General features: G+C 48.7%; 1 protein-coding gene across 1 annotated transcript in view; it reads right to left on the bottom strand.

The window, feature by feature from the left end:
- The window catches only part of PLEKHB2 (pleckstrin homology domain containing B2), a 43,121-nt gene extending 40,586 nt beyond the window's left edge, over window positions 1-2,535 (bottom strand). The window contains exon 1 of the mRNA XM_025405117.1: window positions 2,422-2,535. The gene's annotated coding sequence lies outside the window, so the exon portion shown is untranslated. The remainder of the gene's footprint in view (window positions 1-2,421) is intronic.
- Between the last annotated feature and the right edge of the window lie 13,602 nt (window positions 2,536-16,137).

Below are 16,137 nucleotides of genomic sequence, written 5' to 3'. Positions count from 1 at the left end.
ACAAAAAATTAGCCAGGGATGGTGGCGTACGCCTGTTATCCCAGCTACTTGAGGGGGCAGGACTCCCTTGAACCCGGGAGGCAGAGGTTGCAGTGAGCCAAGATTGCGCCATTGTACTCCAGCCTAAGCAACAAGAGTGAAACTCCGTCTCAAAAAAAAAAGTGAGAACTGCTACAATAACATTACTATTTTGTTCGAAAAGCTGGAATTCAGGTTTAACTGTCTACAACTCCTCATGATATCCCAGTTCTCTAGCTCTCTTTAGCTATAAAAGTGGCTTCCTTAAGAAAAAGGAAGAAAACTCATCTCTGTTCTTCGAGGACAACAATGGACAGTCAAAGAGATGTCACAGGTACATTCGGAAACAGAAGGGAAGGAAGGCTACGCGGCCCATCACCAGGTAGAGGTCAGTCCCCATGTGACACTGGCCCTTTCCAGTTGGGAACCACTCCTTGACAACAAGCCTAATTCCAGCACCATCAAAGGGCAGACAGGCCAAGAAAGCAAAGAGGCAAGAAAGTCCAACTTTCTGTTTCCATGATCCACTGTGGAAGCAAAAACAACGGGGTCAATGAGCCCCCACTTTGGGGGCATTTTTAACAGTGTGTTTTGCAGTTTTTGGTAGTTAGTGTTATTAATAAGGTATCTTCAATTTCTTTAGACAAACAGTAAGAAGACAGGCAGAGAAAAGGAGAAAGAAAAATATTAATGCAAGCTGAAAAGCATAAGCAAAGCTTTCAGAAAGAACTGAGAGAAACCTCCACTTTCCCAAGGACTAACACAAGAGTATCTGTCCTCTCTACACCACTGCTGTACACATTTAATCAACTCAGTCCTTGAGCATATCAGGAAATTTACTTACAGAATGTCCCAACGCCTTTAAAATATAATGCTAGCAAAGAACTGCTGTCAGGTTCTGAGTTCTTTTCTGTAGCCTTCTTCAATAAGCATTTACTGACCACCTACAAAGTGCCAAACACTATGCTGTTTATCAGGGAAACCCTACAACACAGTTTGATTCTTGTCCTCAGGGAGATCAGTACAAATGGGGAAGAGTCGAGTAAAGAGATCACCACCACTGAGAGTAAACACCAGGCGCAAAGGAAGCCCAGACAAGCTCCAGTCCTATCAATATCCAGCCAACCAGCCCACGGTTAGGAACTTTCTGAACCTAGTGAACACTCTTGAGCACAACTGAACCGGTCACAGCAGTATTCCCACACACCCACAGGTCCTTAGGCAGACACACCCACTGCATGGGCACAAACGCACAGCTGTGTCTGCGCATACATGTTTTCATTCAACAAATATTGAGGGCCATACTAAACGCAGTTAACAGTGCCAGCTCGGATCCTAATTCCTCATGTGACTTCGGACAAGTCACTTCCTGCATTGGTACTGGTTCTATCAAAGGCCACAGAAGACCTTGGAATATTCCTCCCCTCAGCTGTCAGCCCTCCTCCGTCGGTGGTGGTTCCACGCTTTCCTAAGCACTAAAAATTTAAAGGCTGAGACCATGAGTCAGTATTATTTTGAAATAACCGTGTTTCCCTAAATGTTTACAGTGACCACAGCACCTCATTCCTTTCCTCCACTCACCCTGACACATCGGAAATTTACTATTCGCTCATTTACGAAGCCTTTTCTACGTGAACCAGTCTACTTTTGAGATTTAAGCAAGGGGAGGGAGCGGGGCGGGGGGGGGGGATCCCTATGCAAATCACTGACCTCCGGAGATTTCTATCTAGTTGAGTAAGAGAAACAAACACGAACAGAGATATGTAAGATAACTTACACTGAAAGGCCAAGAGCAGGTGAAATGAAGCGGGGGCGGACCGCACTGCGAGGGTAAAGCCTCGATGCCCCCCAGGACTTAAGGTGGGAAGACCTCTGGGCAGGAGAACTGAGAAGGCAAGTTCCCGGGAGCAGAGGGAGCAGGAGGGGTGGAGATCGGACGCCAGAAGACCCCAGGTGGGGGGGCCGCAGCAGGTCCCGACAGTCAGACGTGTGGGACACTCCTGAGCGGCCAGAAAGGATGCAAGGCGGAGGCGGCAGTCGGAAAAGGGAGAGGGTCCGCAGGGCCGGAGGGGAGGGGCTCGGGGAAAGGCCCGGAGGGGGACGCCCGGGAAGCGACGGGAGGGGGCCCGAGAGACGGCGGGGCCTACTGGGAGGGCTCCCGGACGGGCTGCTCCAGGGCAGGCTGAGAGGGCGGACCTGGGAAGGGCAGCGGTCCAGGGAGGCGGGAGCACCCGTGGCCAGGCGCCTCAGGGGTAATTAGGGAGTGGGGACGCTGGGGAGGTGGCGCGGTGCGGGGTCCCCTCGGAGGAGCGCGAGGCTGGGCGGCGCTAAGGGAGAATCTGGAGGGGCGCGGGCCGGAGGGGAAAGGAGCTAGGGTCGTCTGGACCAAACAGAGACACTCACCTGCGAACCAGAGCGGACAACTGCAAGACGCCGCGACAGCTGCTCGCGTACCAGCCTTCGACTGCCGCACGTCCGGCGTCCCGGCCGCCGAGCTGACGTCACGCCGCGGCGCGCATGCGCGGCGGGCCCCGGCGGGTGGGGCGGGGTGTCTGGGTGGTTTCCCGAGAAACGGGGCGGGAGGAGGCGGTCGGTGTGGGTCTCCCGGGAGGTCGGCGCTTCCACTAAAAGGAAGTGTTACCGAGTGAGATCCCGCCTTAAAAATCTAAAAATCAAAAAAAAAAAAAAAAAAAAAAAGAATTGTTAGCACCCTAATCTTGGTTTCTAAATACCGCTCTCTAAAAACAGGGCCAAGGCCTGTTTGAGAATCGCTTGAGCCCAGGAGTTCAAGACCAGCCTGGGCAAAACAGTGGGACACTTTCTCTACAAAAAAATAAAAATAAAAAAATGAGTCTGGCGTGGTGGCTTGCATCTGTAGTCCCAGCTGCCTGAGAGGCTGAGCGGGAAGCTTCACTAGCGCCCAGGAGGTCAAGGGTGCAGTGAGCCATGATTGTGTCACTGCACTCCAGGTTGAGCAAAAGTATGAGACCCTGCTTAAAAATAATAATAATTACAGGCGTGAGCCACCGCGCCCAGCCAAAAAAAAGTAATATTTTAATAAAGTTCAGAGAAATGAGAGATATTTAATATTTTAATATTTTATTTAATATTTTAATAAAGCCTTAGAGAAATGAACGACTCTAGGACCCGGGCTCAGAAAGCTCTAGTTGAGCCAGGAGCGTTTTATAGGCCAGAAGCTCGAAGTGCTCAAAAAATGGAAGGACCGGGCGTCCAAGGGCTCAGGGATCTACCCAGAAAGCTCCCGGGGACCACACCTGGTACAATTTGAGCAGCAATATAAAATACACTGCATTAAGTTATAACCTAGAGTATAAAACATCCCAGAGCCCGTGCTGATATAAATACCTGATTAAATAAATGAAGGAGAAGGGATAATCTTCCTTGCAGAGGAATTCTAATAATACCTCATCCAGAGGGGTGTGGTAATCTGTCTGCACCCACCCCGAGTGTGGCCAGTGCCTGGGGACGCCCTTTCCAAGAGCACAGTGTGGAAAGGGCTGTAACTTCACAGCGGAGGCACTCCACGTGAAAATCAAAGTGACTAGTCACTGCATTTGCCCTTGACAAGATGTGATTTAAAAAAAAAAAAAGTGAGCTCAGTCTAACTGAAAGATAAACATCAGACAAATCTCATTTGTGGGATATTCCTCAAAACACCTCACCAAAACTCCTCAAACTATCAAGGTAATCAAAAGCAAGAAAAACACTGAGAAACTGTCATATGCAACATGGTGATGTAGCTAGGATATAAACTTCATATAAAAGTTTAAGTTTAGGTAATAGTTTTTAGTTTTGACAAACGTGTAATGGTTAACATTAGGAGAAATTGTGTGAAGGGTATACTAGCTTTGTAACTTTTTTGTAGTCTAAAATTATTCAAAATGAAAAGTTGGGGATTTTCTTAAGACAATAGAGGGAAAAGAAACGTTGGCCAGTTGAAGTGGTTCATGCCAGTAATCCCAGAGTTTTGCGAGGCAGAGGCAGGAGGATTACTTGAGCCCAGAAGTTTGGCCTATAATCAAGCCACTGCATTCCAGCCTAGCAGGGGTTGGGGGCTGGTGCAGGAGTACTGCCTGGAAAGAGGCTTGAGAGATCCTCCTGGCAACCCCACTCCTGGGGTGCTGAAAATGTTCTATACATTGATCTGAATGGTGGGTACGTGTGTGTTAAGTAAAACTTTACCAAGCTGAACACTATACTTAAGATTTGGCCGGGCGCGGTGGCTCAAGCCTGTAATCCCAGCACTTTGGGAGGCCGAGGTGGGCAGATCACGAGGTCAGGAGATCGAGACCATCCTGGCTGACACGGTGAAACCCCGTCTCTACTAAAAAATACAAAAAACTAGCCGGGCGAGGTGGCGGGCGCCTGTAGTCCCAGCTACTTGGGAGACTGAGGCAGCAGAATGGTGTGGACCCGGGAGACGGAGCTTGCAGTGAGCCGAGATCCGGCCACTGCACTCCAGCCTGGGTGACAGAGCCAGACTCCATCTCAAAAAAAAAAAAAAAAAAAAGATTTGTACATTTTTGGCCAGGCACGGTGACTCACGCCTGTTATCCCAGCACTTTGGGAGGCCGAGGCTGGCAGATCACGAGGTGAGGAGTTCGAGACCAGCCTGACCAACGTGGTGAAACACCACCTCTACCAAAAATACAAAAGAAAATTAGTCGGGTGTGGTGGCGCGCGCCTGTAGTTCCAGCTACTAAGGAGACTGAGGCAGGAGAATAGCCTCAACCCGGGAGGCGTAGGTTGCAGTGAGCTGAGATTCTGCCCCTGCACTCCAGCCTGAGTGACACAGCAAGGTTCCATCTCAAAAAAAAAAAAAAAAAAAGCCTGGGCGCGGTGGCTCACGCCTGTAATCCCAGCACTTTGGGAGGCTGAGGCGGCTGATCACCAGGTCAGGAGATCGAGACTATCCTGGCTAACACGGTGAAACCCCATCTCCACTAAAAATACAAAAATTAGCTGGGTGTGGCGGCGGGCACTTGTAGTCCCAGGTACTAGGGAGGCTGAGGCAGGAGAATGGCGTGAACCCGGGAGGCGGAGGTTGCAGTGAGCCCATAGCACGCCACTGGACTCCAGCCTGGGCGACAGAGAGAGACTCGGTCTAAAAATAAATAAATAAATAAATAAATAAATAGATTTGTACATTTTTCTGTGTATAAACTATATCTAAATTTAAAAGGGAAAAAACTTTAAAAAAAAAAAAAAAAAAAACTTTGGAAGAGCCCTATTGTTATTGGTCTTCAAAACCCCAAATTCTGCCAGTCAGGGCCCCTGTCTTAACCCAGCTCCTCTCTAGGGAAAATAAAAAAATGCAGGGGAAGGAGTCCTGTGATGCCTGCAATCCCATCTTTTGCAAGATATTATGGCTTAGTCAACACAAGAGTTCGGAGATTGGTATCACGTGGGGTTCTTCCTGGTTCTCCTGCTCCTGGATGAGCTTGGGTAAATTGCCTGACATCACCAAGCCTCTTGACCAGCCCTCATTAAGGCTATACTAGCCCTGACCACCTTCAGGGTGAGTCTTAGGGACCTTTCAGGGTTTGAGTTTGGAGTATCCAAAAATACACTAACATAATTCTCTCTGAGTGATGGGACTGTGGATGACATTTATTTTTTCTACTTTTCTGCATTTTCCAAATTTTCTTTCATGAATATGTATCACTTCAACAACAGGAAAAAGTAATATTTGAGTCTGGGTGTGATGGCTCTTACCTATAATCCCAGCACTTTGGGAGGCCAAGACAGGAGAATCACTTGAGCCCAGGAGTTCAAGACCAGCCTGGGGCTGGGCGCGGTGGCTCAAGCCTGTAATCCCAGCACTTTGGGAGGCCGAGATGGGCGGATCACAAGGTCAGGACATCGAGACCATCCTGTCTAACCTGGTGAAACCCTGTCTCTACTAAAAAATACAAAAAACTAGCCGGGCGAGGTGGCGGGCGCCTGTAGTCCCAGCTACTCGGGAGGCTGAGGCAGGAGAATGGCATGAACCCAAAAGTCGGAGCTTGCAGTGAGCTGAGATCTGGCCACTGCACTCCAGCCTGGGCGACAGAGCGAGACTCCGTCTCAAAAAAAAAAAAGACCAGCCTGGGCAACACAGTGGGACACTTTCTCTACAAAAAAATAAAAATAAAAAAATTAGCCTGGCGTGGTGGCTTGCATCTGTAGTCCCAGCTGCCTGAGAGGCTGAGAGGGAAGCTTCACTAGAACCCGGGAGGTCAAGGGTGCAGTGAGCCATGATTGTGTCACTGCACTCCAGGTTGAGCAAAAGTATGAGACCCTGCCTCAAAAAATAATAATTACAGGCGTGAGCCACCGCGCCCAGCCAAAAAAAAGTAATATTTTAATAAAGTTCAGTTTAAATGGATGTTCCAGGACCTGGAGGAGGGAGTGTCCCATAACAAGTTTTCTGATTCAGTGAAACTGGCTTTCTGGACTGGGCGTGGTGGCTCACGCCTGTAATCCCAGCACTCTGAGAGGCGGAGGCAGGGGGATCACGAGGTCAGGAGTTCGAGACCAGCCTGGCCAACATGGTAAAACCCCATCTCTACTAAAAATACAAAAAAATCAGCCAGGTGTGGTGGCGGGCACCTATAATCCCAGCTACTCAGGAGGCTGAGGCAGGAGAATCGCTTGCACTCAGGAGGCGGAGGTTGCAGTGAGCTGAGATAGCAGCACCGCACTCCAGCCTGGGTGACTGAGTGAAACTCCAACTCAGAAAAAAAAAAAACAAAAAACTGGCTTCCTGTTCATGTTTATTGAGAAGAGGCCAGGGGAAAGAGGGCTGGGTGCAGGTGAGGACGCCTGCTTTCCAGCCCCCCATCTGCCTGTCCTGAATGGGCAGCCTCTTGTCTGAAAGTGAGAGGGGGACGTCCAGGAGTTCCAAGAGTTGCACTGGGACTCCGCACCCATCAGTGGCCTGCCTCTGTGGCCCTCACCTGGCTCAAACCAAATCACCTGCTGCTAAGCCCCACTCCGTTTTTGCCCAATTTCTAGTATGCATTTCTTTACTGAAGAATGTAAAGTGAGAAGTTCTACTGGTTAAAAAAGAAATTCCAGGCCGGGCGCGGTGGCTCAAGCCTGTAATCCCAGCACTTTGGGAGGCCGAGACGGGCGGATCACAAGGTCAGGAGATCGAGACCATCCTGGCTAACACGGTGAAACCCCGTCTCTATTAAGAAATACAAAAAACTAGCCGGGCGAGGTGGCGGGCGCCTGTAGTCCCAGCTACTCGGGAGGCTGAGGCCGGAGAATGGCGTGAACCCGGGAGGCGGAGCTTGCAGTGAGCTGAGATCGGGCCACTGCACTCCAGCCTGGGTGACAGAGCGAGACTCCGTCTCAAAAAAAAAAAAAAAAAAAGAAATTCCAGGCCAGGCACAGTAGCTCACACCTGAAATCCCAACATTCGGAAGGCCGAGGCAGAAGGATCGCTTGAGGCCAGAAGTTCAAGACCAACTCGGGCAACATAGTGAAACAAAATATACAAAAACATAAGTAAATTAAAAAAAAAAAAAAACTCCAAATACAACATGAAATAAAATGCCGTGTCTCCCCTGCTATACCCCACATAATTGGGAACGCGGAGCTTCCAAGGAATAGGAGATAACAGGCACTCTTCCTTTACTTTTTCTTTCTTTCTTTCTTTCTTTTTTTTTTTTTTTGAGACAGAGTCTCGCTCTGTTGCCCAGGCTGGAGTGCAGTGGCGCGATCTTGGCTCACTGCAAGCTCCGCCTCCCAGGTTCACAGCATTCTCCTGCCTCAGCCTCCCGAGTAGCTGGGACTACAGGCGCCTGCCACCTCGCCCGGCTAATTCTTTGTATTTTTGGTAGAGAGGGGGTTTCACTGTGTTAGCCAGGATGGTCTCGATCTCCTGACCTCATGACCTCATGATCCAACCGCCTCGGCCTCCCAAAGTGCTAGGATTACTGGTGTGAGCCACCGTACCCAGCCGAAATTTTTTATATGTATAAAAGTAGCCAAGGTGGCACTTAGGGTGGAACAGTAGGATTTCAGCTGCCCCATGATGTTTACCAACACCCAGATTCATCCCAAACAGATACACAGCACTAGGGAGAACAGCAGGGGCAAGCAATGCGGAGTGCAGCCTAGGAAGCCATGCCAGCATGCTGGTTGCACCTTTGCTTCTCCTATACAGAAATTCTGGAACTGCCTTTTGGGGTGGGAAATAATGAGTTTTTGCATGCCTAAATTGTACTTCATTTTGCCCTCAACATCTACTAAGAAGCCATGGCTTTCTTCAGACAGTGGAATCCCCTCCCCTCCCCTCCCCTCCCCTCCCCTCCCCTCTTTTCTTCTTTCTTTTTTTTGAGACGGAGTTTCACTCTTGTTGCCAAGCCTGGAGTGCAATGGCTCGATCCTGGCTCACCGCAACCTCCGCCTCCCAGGTTCAAGCGATTCTCCTGCCTCAGCCTCCCGAGTAGCTGATATTACAGGCATGCGTCACCACACCCGACTAATTTTGTATTTTTTGTAGAGACAGGGTTGCTCCAGATTGGTCAGGCTGGTCTCGAACTCCCAACCTCAGGTGATCCCCCCAGCCTCGGCCTCCCAAAATGCTGGGATTACAGGCATGAGCCACCACGCCCGGCCAAAGACAGTGGAACCCATTTCTTTTGAGGATAGTAGCTGGGGTTTTGCCCGCTATAAACAGGAAGCTGCCCATGCATATAAGAATGAGGAAATGAAAAGGGGCACAGCTGTGGTACATACAGCCTTGCAGTTTTTCTCCCCCTTCACTCCCTGCTTTGGGTTGCAGCCTTTTCTGCCTATTTCAACCATCCACAGGAAAGTGAGTGCCCTTTCTCCTCCAGCCCACCTGAGCCTCTACTGCTACTTCAGTCTGGCGTGTTGCTTATTTACTGTTGAACATCTGTCACCTATTTCACAGGCATCTATGGAGGAACAAAATGAGTTCTTGGACTCCCATTTTGAATCCAAAGCCCTGAACCCCAAATACTTTCTGTTTGTTTTTTGTTTGTTTGGTTGGTTTTGAGATGGAGTCTCGCTCTGTTGCCCAGGCTGGAGTACAGTGGAGTGATCTCGGCTCACTGAAACCTCTGCCTCCTGGGTTCCAGCGATTCTCCTGCCTCAGCCTCCTGAGTAGCTGAGACAACAGGCGCACACCACCATACCTGTCTAATTTTTGTATTTTTTAGTAGAGACAGGGTTTCACCATATTGGCCAGGCTGGTCTCAAACTACTGACCTTGTGATCTGCCCGCCTCAGCCTCCTAATGTGCTGGAATTACGGGTGCAAGCCACTGCGCTTGGCCTTTCTGTTTTTTTATTTCTTAAGACAGGTCTCACTCTGTTGCACAAGCTAGAGTACAGTGGCATAAACACGGCTCACTGCAGCCTTGAACTCTAGGGCTCAAGCGATCCTCTCACCTCAGTCTCCAGAGTAGCTGGGACTACAGCGTGTGCCACCACACCCAATTAATTGTTTTAAAATTCAATTTAATTTTTTAAAAATAGAGACAGGGTCTCATTATATTGCTCAGGCTGGTCTTCAACTCCTGGACTCAAGTGATCCTCCTGCCTCGGCCTCCCAAGGTGCTGAGATTACAGGCATGAGCCACCACACCCAGCCCCCATCTAATTTTTTTATTTTTTGTAGTGATGGCGGGGGTCTCCATATATTGCCCAGGTTGGTCTCAAACTAGCTGAAGGGAGAGAGCCAGGAAGGCCAGCAGCATAGTGCTATACGGCATGTCCACAGGCAGGTACAATAGATGCAAGGAGCCTCAAGGGCGTATAATAAAGTCATTAGGAAGGAATGCATTTTGTTGTTGTTGTTGTTGTTGTTGTTGTTGTTGTTTGAGACAGAGTCTTGCTCTGTCTCCCAAGCTGAAGTGCAGTGGCGTGATCTCAGCTCACTGCAAGCTCCGCCTCCTGGGTTCATGCCTCAACCTCCTGTGTAGCTGGGACTACAGGCGCCCGCCACCATGCCTGGCTAGTTTTTTGTTAACCAGGATGGTCTCTATCTCCTGACCTTGTGATCCGCCCGTCACAGCCTCCCAGAGTGCTGGGATTACAGGCATGAGCCACCGTGCCCTGCCTGCATTTTGTTTTTTTTGTTGTTGTTTTTTGTTTGTTTGTTTGTTTGTTGAGACAGAGTCTCCCCCTGCCCGCCCAGGCTGAAGTGCAGTGGCGCAATCTCATCTCACTGCTAGCTCAGCCTCCCGGGTTCAAGGGATTCTCCTGCCTCAGACTCCTGAGTATCTGGGATTACAGGTGCCTGCCACCACGCCCGACTACCTTTTTGTATTTTTAGTAGAGACGGGGTTTCACCATGTTGGCCAGGCTGATCTCAAACTCCTGACCTCGTGATCTGCCCATCTCGGCCTCCCAAAGTACTGTGATTACAGGCGTGATCCACCGAGCCCGGCAGGAATGCATTTTGATCATACATTCCCTTTGTTTTTAATATTAAATTTACACAATATAATTTTTAATATTGGCTGCATTTCACAAATCACTTACAAAATTCCTGTAAATTTGTCCTTTGGCTTACGCTAGTGGCCCCAGCATATCCCTGAGCTTGTTTAGCTGTTCTAATGATAGATACATGAATGCTTTCCTGTTTGAGGCTATTATCAATAAAACAGTAATTAACATTTCTGTACAAGTCTTTGCATGGATATATGATTGCAATCCTCTTTGGTACAATTTGCTGAGTGATAAGAGAGATGTGTAGTTTTTTGTTGTTTGTTTTCATTTTTGTTTTGTTTTGCTTTTTTCAGATAGAGTCTCGCTCTGCTGCCCAGGCTGGAGTGCAATTGCATGACGTCAGCTCACTGCCAGCTCTGTCTCCCGGATACAAGCGATTCTCCACCCTCAGCCTCCTGAGTAACTGGGATTACAGGTGCCCACGACCACGCCCAGCTAATTTTTGTATTTTTTATCAGAGACGGGGATTCACCATGTTGGCCAGGCTGGTCTCAAATTTTTGACCTTTGTTTTAAGACACAGACTTGCTTTGTCACCCAGGCTGGAGTGCAGTAGCACCATCATAGCTCACTGCAGTCTCCACCACTGGGCTTGACAATCCTCTCTCCGTACTCACCCCCTACCAGTAGCTGGGACTACAGAGTGCAACACCACATCCAGCTAATTTTTGTTTTGTTTTTTGGAGACAGAGTCTCACTGTTCTGTGTCACCCAGGCTGGAGTGCAGTGATGTGATCTCGGCTCACTGCAACCTCTGCCTCTTGGATTCAAGCGATTCTTCTGCCTCAGCCTCCCCAGTAGCTGGGACTACAGGTGCACAGCACCACTCCTGGCTAATTTTTGTATTATTAGTAGAGATGGGTTTCACCATGTTGGCTAGGCTGGTCTTGAACTCCTGACCTCAGGTGATCCACCCACCTCGGCCTCCCAAAGTGCTGGAATTACAGTTGTGAGCCGCCGCACCCAGTCTGTATTTTTTTTTTTTGTAGAAATGGGGCTCTTGATATATTACCCAGGGTGATTTCAAACTCTTGGGCTCAAACAATCCACCCAGCTTGGTCTCCTAAAGTGTTGGAATTACAGGCTTACAGGCGTAAGACACTGTACCTGGCCAATGTTTGTTTGTTTATGTATTTTTTTAGAGACAGAGTCTCGCTCTGTCACCCAGGCTGGAGTGCAGTGGCGTGATCTTGGCTCACTACAACCTCTGCCTCCCGGGTTCAAGCGATGCTCCTGCCTCAGCCTCCTGAGTAGCTAGGATTACAGGTGCCTGCCACAACGTCCAGCTAATTTTTGTATTTTTAGTAGAGACGAGGTTTCACCACATTGGCTAGGCTGGTCTGGAACTCCTGACCTCAAGTAATCTGCACGTTTCAGCCTCCCAAACTGCTGGGATTACAGGCTTCAGCCACCACACCAGGCCGGATGTTTAGTTTCTTTTTTTTTTTTTTTTTTTGAGAAGGAGTCTCACTCTGTCACCCAGGCTGGAGTGCAGTGGCGCGATCTCGGCTCACTGCAAGCTCCGCCTCCCGGGTTCACGCCATTCTCCTGCCTCAGCCTCCCAGTAGCTGGGACTACAAGCGCCTGCCACCACGCCCGGCTAATTTTTTGTATTTTTTAGTAGAGACAGGGTTTCACTGTGTTAGCCAGGATGGTCTCGATCTCCTGACCTCGTGATCCGCCCGCCTCGGCCTCCCAAAGTGCTGGGATTACAGGCGTGAGCCACCGCGCCTGGCCTTAGTTTCTTTAGTTTTACTTTTATTTTTTTGAGACGGAGTCTCGCTCTGTCACCCAGGCTGGAGTGCAATGGCGTGATCTCAGCTCACTGCAAGCTTCGCCCCTCGGGTTCACGCCATTCTCCTGTCTCAGCCTCCCGAGTAGCTGGGACTGGAATGAGACCACCACTTCTCCTGCTGTCCTTCCCAGCTTCTCCCTCACCTCCCCTTTTCCCTAGTTTATAAGACAGGAGAGAAGGGGGAAAGTAAAAAGTTGGAAAGAAACAAAAGTAAGATAAATAGCTAGATGACCTTGGCGTCACCACCTGGCCCTTGTGGTTAAAATAATAATAATAATAATAATAATAATAATAATAATAATAACAACCCCTGACCAAAACTACTGGTGTTATCTGTAAATTCCAGACATTGTATGAGAAAGCACTATAAAACTTTTTGTTCTGTTAGCTGATATATGTAGCCCCAGTCACATTCCTCACGTTTACTTGACTTATCATGACCTTTTCACGTGGACCCCTTAGAGTTGTAAGCCCTTAAAAGGGCTAGGAATTTCTTTTTTGGGGAGCTCGGCTCCTAAGATGCGAGTCTGCTGACGCTCCCGGCTGAATAAAAAAATTTCTTCCTTCTTTAATTCGGTGTCTGAGGAGTTTTGCCTGCGGCTCGTCCTGCTACGGGACCACAGGCACCTGTCACCACAGCCGGCTAATTTTTTTTTTTTTTTGTATTTTTAGTAGAGATGGGGTTTCACCATGTTAGCCAGGATGGTCTTGATCTGACATCACGATCTGCCCGCCTCCGCCTCGGATGTTTAGTTTCATAAGAAATGATTAGAACTTTATCCAAAGTGATTATACCATTTTACTCCCATCAAAAATATATGAGATTTTCTTCTTCTTCTTCTTCTTTTTCTGAGACAGAGTCCCACTCTGTTACTAGGCTGGAGTGCAGTGGCATGATCTCGGCTCACTGCAACCTCCGCCTTCCGGGTTCAAGCGATTCTTCTGCCTCAGCCTCCCGAGTAGCTGGGACTACAGGCACGTGCCACCAGGCCCGGTTAATTTTTTTGTATTTTCAGTAGAGACGGGGTTTCACCGTGTTAGCCAGGATGGTCTCCATCTCCCGACCTCATGATCCGCCCACCTCAGCCTCCCAAAGTGCTGGGATTACAGGTGTGAGCCACCATGCCTGGCTGAGATTTTTATTTATTTTTTAATTTAATTTTAGAGTGGGTAATATATATATTCACCTGGTGCAAAAACTAAAAAAAAAACCCAAACATGAAAATTATCTTTCTCACATCTGTCCCCTATCTGCTCAGGGCCCACTTTTTTTCCCAGTGTTATCACAGATAATCGTTACCGGTAGATTTTTGGCTATTTTTTGGTATTTCTGTAAATATGACAATATTCTGTAAATGTAAATAAATACAGATATATTTTTTCATTTCTACCTTTTTATGTAACATTCTTACACACAGTTCCATACTTGGTTTTTTCATTGAAAAGTCTACCTTGGAGATATTTTCATTTCAGTACATACAAAGTTTCCCCATTTCTTTTTCAAGTTGTAGGCTATTTCACTGCAAGATAAACCAGAGTTTACTCAGTCATTTCCCTAGGTGTGGACACTAGGATTTGTTTCCAGTATTTTGCTACTATGCACAATGCTGCAATTAATAGGCGTGAACTCATTTCATTTCACACATCTGTGAGTATCTCTGTAGGCAAACTGCCAGACGTGCAATTGTTGAATAAAACATTGTGTATTCATTTTGACACATATCATCAGATGATCCCCTTTCCCATCCAGCAATGTCTGAGTGCCAGCTTCCTGGCAGCCTTATCAATAGCATTGCCAATTTTTTGGATGGTTGCCAATCACAGTGAACACTGCTGTCTCAAAGAGTTTTAACTTGCATTGGTCTTTATAGAAGTGAGACTGGATATTTTTCATATGACTAACAGCCAGGCTTAGTCCTTTGCTGTGAACTCTAATTTTTCTATTGGGTGCTAGGGCTTTTTATTGTTGACTTCTGGAAGCTTTTGGAATATTAAAGAGATTAGCTTTGTCTATTTACATGAGTTGGGACTATTTCTTCCTTGTTAATCATTTATCTTTTGACTTTGCTTATGGTGCTTTTTGCCGGCCAAAGCTTTTGACAGTCATGACTTCTGGATTTCGAGTAATACGTAGAAAGGCCCTCTTTACTCCAGTACTAAAAAGGAATTTCCCCATGTTTTCTTCTTGTCCTTTTATGATTCCATGGTTACACATTTATATATTTTTTTCTTTCTTTTTCTTTTTGAGACGGAGTCTTGCTGTCGCCCAGGCTGGAGTGCAGTGGCAGCAATCTCAGCTCACTGCAACCTCTGCCTTCCGGATTCAAGAGATTCTCTTGCCTCAGCCTCCTGAGCAGCTGGGATTACAGATGTGTGCCACCACCCCCAGCTAATTTTTGTATTTTTAGTAGAAACGCTTTTTCACTATGTTGGCCAGGCTGGTCTTGAACTCCTGACCTCGTGATCTGCCCACCTCCGCCTCCCATAGTGCTGGGATTACAGGCATGTCAGCGCGCCCAGCTGTTTTTATTTTATAAACGACTGAAAAAAGACCAGAGCCAGGCCTCCTCCCTTCCGTCACTAATCTTTATTGCAATAACTCCCTCCTTTGTCATCCTGTACCTAGCTGAGACCAGACGACACCCCAAACACAAACACCAAGACACGCACCTCTTTAATATGAAATAATAAACATACCTCCCCCCAGAGACCCCCTGAACTAATCAAATCATTGTAACTATATACTAAGCTTTACATAAAAATACTAACATTTGGCCGGGCGCGGTGGCTCACACCAGTAATCCCAGCACTTTGGGAGGTCGACGTGGGTGGCTGACCTGAGGTCAGGAGTTCGAGACTAACCTGACCAACATGGAGAAACCTCGTCTCTACTAATAACACAAAAATTAGCCAGGTGTGGTGGTGGGCGCCTGGAATCTCAGTTACTCGGGAGGCCGAGGCAGGGGAATCGCTTGAACCTGGGAGGCGGAGGTTGCAGTGAGCCGAGATCGCCCCATTGCACTCCAGCCTGGGTGACAAGAGCGAAACTCCGTCTCAAAAAAAAAAAAAAAACAACTAACATTCTCGTACACCTTTCCTGAACTCTGTCTATATAAATGATTCCGCACTTCTACACTTGAAATCGACTTGCGGCGTGGCGCGGTGGCTCAAGCCTGTAATCCCAGCACTTTGGGAGGCCGAGACGGGCGGATCACGAGGTCAGGAGATCGAGACCATCCTGGCTGACACGGTGAAACCCCGTCTCTACTAAAAAATACAAAAAAAAAACTAGCCGGGCGAGGTGGCGGGCGCCTGTAGTCCCAGCTACTCGGGAGGCTGAGGCAGGAGAATGGCGTGAACCTGGGAGGCGGAGCTTGCAGTGAGCTGAGATCCGGCCACTGCACTCCAGCCTGGGCGGCAGAGCGAGACTCCGTCTCAAGAAACCGACTTGCATTCTCTGAACTCTGCACTCCTGAGCGGGCGCCCGCAGCCTCCACACTGGCAAAGGCTCCGTGAGCTGAGCTCCGCCCCGCTCCGACCCCCGGGGACAAGGCTCGACTCCCGGGTGCGGCCTGAGCGGCCCGCGCCCTGGCGTCCGGGCACACACGAGGGTTTCTGCGGCGCGGGACTATCTCAAAATATAAATCAAATACTTTTTTCACAGAGAGTGAATGCAAAAACTACAGCTACGCCCCATCCGTTCGCCAACTGCGGCGGGCCCGCTCCGCGCGCGCCCGCGCTCGTCCATCCGGGCGTCTCGAAGGCGCCGGCGGGAGCGCGCACGCTGCGCAGTCACGTGCCTGGCGCGCCCCCGTCGCGGCGAGCTCGGGCGGAA

Source organism: Theropithecus gelada, chromosome 12 (assembly GCF_003255815.1).
Source record: "Theropithecus gelada isolate Dixy chromosome 12, Tgel_1.0, whole genome shotgun sequence".
In the NCBI taxonomy this organism is placed as follows: Eukaryota; Metazoa; Chordata; class Mammalia; order Primates; family Cercopithecidae; genus Theropithecus; species Theropithecus gelada.
The sequence above is the reverse complement of the archived record's forward strand: the minus strand, read 5'-3'. Positions and strand labels throughout refer to the sequence as shown.